The following is a 9,839-nucleotide window of genomic DNA, read 5'->3' on the forward strand; positions in this document are numbered from 1 at the left end:
TCGGATCGAAGGCCCGGGTCCCGGGTGCTGGGGGAAAACTGGTGCTGGCAGCCAGGGAAGGAAGGCCTATTGCACAAATCTCTTCGTGCAACGGGCCTCTAGTATAAAAAATAAAAAATATATGGAGAAAATGCTAGTAATGTTATTAGCTAGCAGAACATTGAAAGGAGTCCTTCAGAAATCTGTCTAAAGATTAAAAGGGACTTTTTAAAAAACAACAACAACAGCATGAATCAGGATGAAATAATTAGTATACACTTATTAAATGTGGAGATGCTTTATCTACATCATTTTTATGACGGTCCTTTTTAGTAAATATAATAAGAGATCCCAAATTAGTATCTGCAAACTAGATAATAATTTAATTACATGGTTGAAATGTCTATAATAAAGCAGTAACCATTAACATCTATCTCTGTTGACTAAGAGATCTGTTTAACTTAGCCAGTGGGACATTGACCTCAAGCTTTAACTCCATCTATCTGATAAGAATTCTGTTTTCCATGGAATAGACAAGAACATGTTTTTTTCCCCCTTTATGGAAATTGTATCAGATTATTTTTCCAAAAGCTAATTTGCCACAGTTGGAAAGTATTTGACCAATATTTTATTTTTTAAATCCTCACCTGAGGATTTTTTTATGTATTGTTTATTTTTTAAATCCTCACCTGAGGATTTTTTTCCCCATTGATTTTTAGAAAGAGTGGAAGAGAAAGGGAAAGACAGAGAGAAATATCAATGTGAAAGAAACACATCAATTGGTTGCCTCCTGCACAGGGCTGGGGGCCCGGGGAGGAGCCTGAAACTGAGGTACGTGCTCTTGACCAGAATTGAACCTGAGATTCTTAGGTCCACAGGCCAGTGCTTTATCCACTGAGCAAGACCGGCTAAGGCTGATTTGCATTTTCTTGGTGGCTAATGATGTGCTTTTGATGCAAGAAATCACTGCCTAAACCAAGACAACAAAAATTTATTCCTATCTTTTCTTCTAAGAGTTTTAGCTCTTGCTAAATGATCCATTTTGAAGTAATTTTTATGTAAGATGTGAAGTGGAATCTGAATTCTTTGTTTTACATGTGGAATTCAATTGCCCCATATCATTAGTTGAAAAGACTATTCTTTTACCACTGAATTGTCTTGGCATCCTTATCAAAGATCAATTGACCATAAATATAGGAATTTATTTCTGGACTCCTAATTCTGTTGTATTGATGTATATATTCTTATGTCAGCACCACACTCTCTTCATAGCTTAGTAATAAGTTGTAAATTTGGAAGCGTGAATCCTCCAACTTTGATCTTCTTTTTCAGGATTCTTTGTCTAGTCTCAGTCCCTTGCACTTCCATATGACCTTAAGGACTAGCTTATCAGTTTCTGTATAAAAGCCAGCTAGTAGTTTGATGGAGATTATGTTGAATCATAGATCAATTTGATGAGTATTGCTATTTTAACAATATTAAGTTTTCTGATCTATGAGCATGGGATTTCCTCCCTTTTATTTAGGTCTTCTTTAATTTCTTTTAATATTGTATTACAATTTTCAGTGTACATGCCTTAAATTTCTTTTGATAAATACATTCCTAAATATGTCATCCTTTTGTTATTATAAATTGAGTTATTTTCTTAATATTATATTTCAATTGTTCATTGTTAGTATATAGAAATACAATTGGTTTTTGTATATTGTAGTGTGTATTCTGCAACCTTGTTGATCTCATTAATAAATCCCTAATAGTTTGTGTATGTCTGTGTTCTTTAGAATTTTCTATACATGAGACCATATATAATATGAATAGAAATTGTTTTACTTCTTCCTGTCTGATCTGGGTTCCTTTTATTCCTTTTTCTTGCCTCATTGTTCTGGCTAGAACCTTCAGTGCAGTGTTGAATAGAACTATGAGAGCAAACTTCCTTATCTTGTTCCGGATCTTAGGGGGAACGCTTTTCAGTCTTTCACTACTAAGTCCAATGTTAGATGTAGGAGGTTTTGTATATGCTCTTTATCAAGCTTAGGAAGTTTACTTCTATTTATAATTCGTTGAGTGTTTTTTTTAGTAAAAAGATATTGAATTTTTTCAAATATTTGTTCTGCATCTATTGAGATGATCATGTGGTTTGGGTCCATTATTTTATTAATATGGTATATTATATTGGTTTTCAAATACTAAACAATCTTGCATTCCTGGGATAAATGCCAGTTGGTCATAATGTATAATTTTTTTATTTGTTGCTGAGTTCATTTTGCTAGTATTTTGTTGAGGATTTTTGCATCTATATTGATATGTTGATACATATTTTTCTTGTGATATCTTTGTCTGGTGTTGGTATCTGGGTAATACTAGACTAATGAAATGAGTTGGAAATGTTTCCTCCTATTGTATTTTTTGGAAGAGTGTGAATACTGGTATTAATTCTTTAAAGATTTGGTAGAATTCAGCAGAGAAGCCATCTGGGCCTGGAATTTTCTTTGTGGGAAGTTTTAAAAATACTAACACAATCTCTTTAGTTCTTTTAAGTCTATTCAGATTACCTATTTCTTGAAGTAATTTCAGTAGCTTGTGTTTCTAACAATTTGTCCATGTTATCTAGGTTATCTAATTTAATAGCATTAAATAGTATACTTGTTCACAGTATTCCTTTGTAATCCTTTTCCTTTCTCTAAGATCTGTAACAATGTCCCTTCTTTCATTCCTCTTTGTAGTAACCTGAGTCTTCTCTTTTTTATTGGTCAGTCTAGCTAAAGATTTGTCAATTTTGTTCATTTCTTCAAAGAACCAACTTTTATTATTTTTTTATTGCTTTTCTATTAACAGGATGGTTTGGGGGCACCCAAATGATATAAGCTGTTTGGGTCAGGGAAAGCTCAGACTGGGACTATTTCTTTGAGCAGCTGGATTCAAACTCAACTCCTTGTTTATTTCACTCTAAACAGGGGTTTTTTTTAGTGTCTCCTTCATCCCTATGACTCCTTGAGTGATATGACAAAGAAGATAGAGACCATACCATTACTTGGGGCCTATGAGGAACAACTATTCCATTAAATCCATAAACACTTCTTAAACATTAACAAGCTGTGAGGAGGACACCAAGGAGGACAGGGATGAGTAGCCAGAATCAGCCTCAGAATTTTCCAAGTCCACAGTCTAGTTGGGGAGACACACATGTACACAACCAACCTTAACACAGATCACACTACAATGAGGGCAGTGGCTGTGAGCAAAATACTCATGGGGAGCATAGGGCTAGGGAGACAGTTAATCTGTCTGGAAGAATTAGGAAACACTGTCTGGAAGAATTAGGAAACAGGAGAGTTGGCATTTGAGGTAAGTCTTAAAGCATGGTAGGATCCAGGGGAAAAGAGAAAATGGAGGGAGGAAAGGTTCTTCAGTCAGAAAGAAGCATACAAGCCAAGGCAGGGAATGGTAGGAAGCCAGGCCTGGCAGGGACAGAGTGTGCTGGGAAGGGAACAGGCTGGACAGAAAAGCTAGGACCAGACTTTGGACGGGCCTAAAGGATGTGCTTAGGAACTAGAATGTTATCCTTAAGGAACTTGAGGCCCAATGAAGGGCACTGAGCATGAGGATGCATGACCAGCTTCCGTAGGAATGTGGGGCTGCAGCAAAAACCTAAGTTGGTTTATTCAGGTTCTATGGTACCATCCAAACCCCTAGAAACAGTAAAGATAGCTCTCTTTACCATTGTTGATCACCCCTCCTTGCGACTGTCTCCTCCCTAAGCTTCCATGGCACAACACTTCCCCAATTTCCTTCCTGCCTTTCTGGCTGCCTTAGCAGGCTCCTTTTCCTCTGCCCATCCTAAGTGTTGGTGTTCCTCAGAGTTCTCTTCTAGATCCTTTTCTCTTCCCACTAGACCAGTGGTTCTCAACCTTCCTAATGCCGTGACCCTTTAATACAGTTCCTCATGTTGTGGTGACTCCCAACCATAAAATTATTTCTGTTGCTACTTCATAACTGTAATTTTGCTACTGTTATGAATCGTAATGTAAATATCTGATATGATATATTTTCGTTGTTACAAATTGAACATAATTAAAGCATAGTGATTAATCACAAAAACAATATGTAATTATATATTCAATATGTGTTTTCCGATGGTCTTAGGTGACCCCTGTGAAAGGGTCATTCATCCCCCAAAGGGGTCGCAACCCACAGGTTGAGAACCGCTGCACTGGACAGTTCTCCCTTGGAAATCTCACATGTTGCCATGGCTTCAGTGACTGGCTATGGACTGGGAACTCCCAAGTTTATAGGTAGCTTTCTCAGACCTCTCTCCTTGTGTGGACCATCAGATCTCACCGTCCATTAGACATCTCCATTTAGATGCTGTCTTCATTAAAATTAGGTCCAGCTGTGAGTAGAAGGCAACGCCCCCCCCCCCAAGGAAAATGGCCCAAACAAGATAGGAGTTTATTTCTCTCTCTTTTTTAAAAAAAAATATATTTTATTGATTTTTTACAGAGAGGAAGGGAGAGAGATAGAGAGTTAGAAACATCGATGAGAGAAAAACATCAATCAGCCACCTCCTGCACATCTCCTACTGGGGATGTGCCCGCAACCCAGGTACATGCCCTTGACCGGAATCGAACCTGGGACCCTTCAGTCCGCAGGCCGACGCTCTATCCACTGAGCCAAACCGGTTTCGGCAGTTTATTTCTCTTTTAGATAAAAGGAGTTCAGAGGTATGAAGACCAGATCTGGGATGACAACCTAGGAGTTGTATCTCTGAAATCTGTCCCTTTGCCTTTATCCCCAAGCCACCATCCTCCTCCAGGTCAACTGCAACAGCTTTGCCATTCTTGCTCCTCTCAAATAAATTATCTATATCTACAGTATCCAATATGTGAGCCACTAAACATGTGTGGCTACAGAACACTTAAAAGGTGGCTAATTCAAATTGAGATGTGCTGTAAGTATAAAATACACATTGGATTTTGAAGGTTTAATACGAAAAAGTAAAACATCGTTAAGATTTCTCTATTGATTATATGTTAAATGATAATATTTTTGATATATTGAATTCAATAAAACATTAAAATTTCACCTGTTTTCACATTTTTAATGTGGCTACTAGAAATTTTCAAATTTCTTGTGGCTCACATTTATGGCTCTCATATTTCTGTTGAACAGCACTGCTCCCCACAGAAGCAAAAAGGATCTTTCTTAAACACCAATATGAACTTGTCACACGTCTTCTTAAAACCTTTCAGTAGCTTATCATTGCCTTTAGGATAAAGTTCATTCTACTCCATGTGGTTTTCAAGCCCAGACCCAGCCTCGCCCTCCAGCCTTATCTTGCACAACCTCCTCTCTCCACCCGCCCCTTGCACAAACACACACCCTTTGTAGTTGAAACCCACACACCAGGTCCTTGCACCTTAGAGCCTCCTGTTACTGTTTTGCAGCTTAGAAGGACATCCAGTGGATTGACTGCCTTTTAACCCCTCTAGAGACCCCCCCGCCCCCCCGCCATGGGCTGTTCCATGTGGAGTTTCTGATCCCAAAAGAGTCCAGCACAGAAAGGGTGGCTAGATTCCCCTTTGCCCTACCCAAGTGGGTCCTGAAGGTGGGACTCACGCTGGGACTCCCTCTTGGGGCGGACCCTGCACCTGGCAAAGCCATTGCTCGCAGCTTTTATTATCCTCCTCTCTTATTTCCTTTCACAGCCAGGTCAGGTCTCACAAAGCAATAGGTATTACCTGCAGTTCCCAACCTGGAGAATTGAAAACACATGCCCAGCATGCGGCCAACAGCAGCCACCAGGAAGAGGCTCTGTAATTACACACAGACAGGGGTCTGCCTTCCTGTTCTCACTCATCTATGAACCGCTTCCATTCCCTTCATGTCCCACAGTGTCTTAAAAAAAAATGAAATATGAACCTGGGCCCTTCAGAAGAGTGAGTTCCGACTCCCCACTCCACATGGCAGACAGTAGAGCTCGCCACGATTCAAATCCTTTCAGTCATGCATTTGTTTCTTCATCCAGGACACACTTAATGGCCCCCTCCCATGTGCCGGCACTGGCCCTGGGCTTGGGAACACATTAAATACGACCCATGCCCTACTTTTGAAAAGCTCACAGTCTAGTAAGGAAGTTAAGGTATCTAAGTAGTTCCAGGAAAAAAAAAAATCAAAAAGTGATGTATTGAGGGTTTCTTGGGCAACTGCAGTCATGACGGCGGCTGCCCCCAGTGCGGGCGGCTCTGTGCCCGAGGTGGAGGGCTCCGCGAAGCGCTGCTGCAGTACAGCCTTCTTCTGCAGTACCTGGTGGGTGACCAGCGTCAGCCCAGGCTCCTGGGCAGGATCCCGAGTCCGACCAAGACTGAGGAGCAGAAGATGATCGAGAAGCGATGGAAAGCTGCGTGCACCTTCAAGGCGGCGCTGGCCTGCGTGGGAGGATTTGTCTTGGGAGGTACATTTGGGGTGTACTGCTGGCATCGATACCAATGTGGGCCTTGACCTTAAGGATCCTTACCGTACACCGACAGCAAAAGTTGTTAAAGACATGGGGCAGGGAGGAATGTCCTACGCCAAAAATTTTGCCATTGTGGGCGCCATGCTTTCTTGCACTGAGTGTTTGGTTGAATCTTAACCAGGGAAGATCAGATCAGAAGATCAGTGTCAATTAGTGGCTGCATCACCGGAGGAGCCTTTGGTTTCAGAGCTGGCTTAAATACTGGGGTCATTGCTTTCTCTGCTGCAATCGATTATCTACGGTGAGAGTGACTGCCTCTGGGGATGGACCCCATCGCCCAGGACCAGAGCTGTTCTGTGGAGGGCATTTCTGCACCACTCCAGGGCCCTCGCTTCAGACCCTGAAGGCATTGTTTCCTCTCAGACAGTCCATGTTGTGAGGAGCCGCCCGGCCACTGGGCGCCTCCAGCCTCGGAGCAGCCACACTCTCTGCTCCTGGACGCCAGCCTCTCTCTCTCTCCGGCAGATTAGGAGTCAGTGTGTTGACCTGTAGAAGTGAAGCTCCACAAAGATTCTGCTCACGTATCCATCAGGGCAGGGCAGAGTAAACGTATGCCTGCTGACCAATTGTGTCACTTTGTTTAGCATTCTGCTATCCTTGTTGAAAAAATGTATTTATATTACAGTTTTTAAAAAGGTGGTGTGTAATAAAGAAAGTGAAGATAAAATCCTAGATAAGAGAAAGATAATTTTGGAAAGGTGTCTGTTCCTTGAGAGGTAATATAGTATAGTGACTAAGAATATAGACTCTGAAAACACAGGCCTGGGTTCAAGTCCTGACTTTGCCACTTAATAACTGTGTAACCCAATGGAGAAATGGGGAGAATTTTGAGGTTATGAAGAAAAGTTAGTGTCCAGAAAAGTTAGTGTAGTAACAATGGAGGTCAGCTGGTATAAACAGGGACCATAGGGTGGAACATGGGTTTTCTGCAGGTGTGGAGCAGGAAGGTAGGGCATTCTAGATGGATAGGTGTACAGAACAAAATGTGCTGTTTTATGGAATTCCTGTTGGATACAGTATAGCCTGTGAGAAAGAAAGAAAGAGGTGAGGCTAGTAAATTGGGTTGGGGGTTAAACTTTGGAACACTGAATGCCAAAATGAACTTAACAAGTACAATGACACAGACAACCTTGAGAGGGCAGCTTGCCCACCTAGCCCCAAGCAATGGTCGTCATCTTTAGAGCCACATTCTGTTGAGCTAAACTTCTGGGTCTTCAAAGATGAGGAGCCAGCCCCCGGGGCATGGTGCAGCGGCCTGTCTCCTGGATTCTGCCCAACTGGAAAAGCTTTTCCCTGCCTCCCCAGCAGCTCAAGAGCTGGATTCAGGACTGAGGGAGAACAGCCACTTTCTTTCACAAAGACGCATGGACGTGGGCATCTCTGCCCACCAGAAGGCTAGTGTTGGGGCACCAAGGCTGGAAGAGGCCTCAGGAAAGGTGGCAGGTGGGGAGGAAGGTAGACCAGGCCAGGTGAGGCTGATCGGCCTCATAGCTTGTCACTAGCCTCTTTTCCTCTGGGGTTCTACAGAACCTCCTCAATCCTATTTTCAAGTGGGGCCGACTGAGAGCAAAGATTTCATCAAGTGAAAAACGATGTAAGGAGAGGCCCTGCTGGGAGACTGCAAAAGGGGGTAAGGGTTCCAGAGAGTGATTCCTAGCTCAGGGACGCCCCAACTCTGGGTTGAGGGGCCAGACTGGAAGGCAAGGTGGTATAGTGCACAGGGTCCTGCCTGGAGGAATCAGCAGGCCTCCTTCTTGTGCATTTTGCCTCTCCTTGTGGACTTTGGGAACGTCTTTTCTCCTTGGCCTCTGTTCCTTCTCAGTAGAATGAAAGGGTTTTGCCAGGAGGGTCTCAGGTGCCTTTACAGCTCTGTACTCCAGTTAAACAATGCCCCGCTGTTAGGATTTGGGGTGCTGGAGTGTGTCCTAAATATTGGAAGGAACCCAGAACAGCCAGACCTGAGAAAAGAGGAAACTAGAGGGCTGTCCTGAGCCCCCGATAGTCAGGGTACACAGGGATGAAGACTGTAGAAGGGGTGGAGAAGGAGGGGGATGGCATCTGACATCTTCAGGACAACGGAAGGTAACTGGTAAAAGGTATCTTCTCCCAACTCCAACTACCTCAGGATCCTGTGGAAAAGCTGCATTATAATCGATAGCCTCATAAATAAATAAAGGAGTCAACGCATCCTGTCTCCAGCTCAGGCCTTCTTTAGGAAAATTGAACCTCGACCCACTTCTGCTCACCCATTCTGGATTTCTACAGAGGCCTCACAGGGAAGGAACTCCTACAGGTCATCTTAGGCATCCCCCAGCTTCTGGGCTGGCCTGCCATGCACCCCATCCAAGAAGGTCAAGGGCTGGGGAGTGTGCCCTCTACCTGTCCCCTCCCCCCAGAAAGGCCCTCTCTCTCCTGCAGTCTCCCTTCCCCCAGTCCCTGAGGCTCTCTCACTGGGAACCCTCAATCTTACCCTCATCTTTTTACCCCTGGTAAATTCTCCCTGTCCTTTCAGGGAGGACAGGCTCCTTGCTTCTCACCTCTCCTGATTTCATGCCATCTGATCACTGCTTGGCACCAAACATAATGAGAAGCAGGAGGAAGGGAGCTGCTCCCCAATCTCTGTGGTCTCCCTCCATACCCACCCCTTGGACTCCTTATCATCAGTGGTCAATGAGCCCCTCAGGGTCTGACAGAGTAAATGCATTTCTTTTCTTTTTAATAAGGAAGGGATAGTCTTTTTTTTTTTTATAGATATGTCTATTGATTTGCGAGAGAGGAAGGGAGAGGGATAGAGAGAGAAACACTGATGAGAGAGAAACAGATCGGCTACCTCCTGCATGCCCTCCACCTGGATGGAGCCCAAAACCCGGGCATGTGCCCTGATTGGGAATCAAACCTGTAACCTCTTGGTTCATGGGTCCACGCTCAACCACTGAGCCACGCCAGTCAGACAGTGAATGCATTTCTGTAAGCAATGGACAAAGACCCTTGTCACTTCACAGGGAGTTGACTTCCTCTCTCTGACTTCTATTACAACACCGATCTCGATAAAGCAAGTTCAATATTTTGGACCCCAAAGACCAAGATAGTGGTCAGCCCTGTGTGGTGATGGGCAGCTGCCTTCTGGACGTGCCTTGAAACACATCAGGACCTTTCCTCTGCTGGGGCGACTCGTCTCCCCTCCAGCTCCTGGCCCAGACAGAGAGCTCTTCTGTGCCTAAGGACTCAGGGCTGCTTGGACTGTGACAGCCCCCTTTGTTCATGATGACTGGCCATTGAGCTCCTGCTGATTCCTGGGGACTGAACATCCTTTAAAAATAGGTTTCTGAGTAGAAGGTACCCCATT

General features: G+C 43.6%; 1 pseudogene; it reads left to right on the top strand.

Moving 5' to 3' along the window:
- The window catches only part of LOC102757020, a 14,546-nt pseudogene extending 7,538 nt beyond the window's left edge, over window positions 1–7,008 (top strand).
- Window positions 7,009–9,839: the final 2,831 nt, after the last annotated feature.

This window comes from Myotis davidii, unplaced genomic scaffold, assembly GCF_000327345.1.
Source record: "Myotis davidii unplaced genomic scaffold, ASM32734v1 scaffold993, whole genome shotgun sequence".
NCBI lineage: Eukaryota > Metazoa > Chordata > Mammalia > Chiroptera > Vespertilionidae > Myotis > Myotis davidii.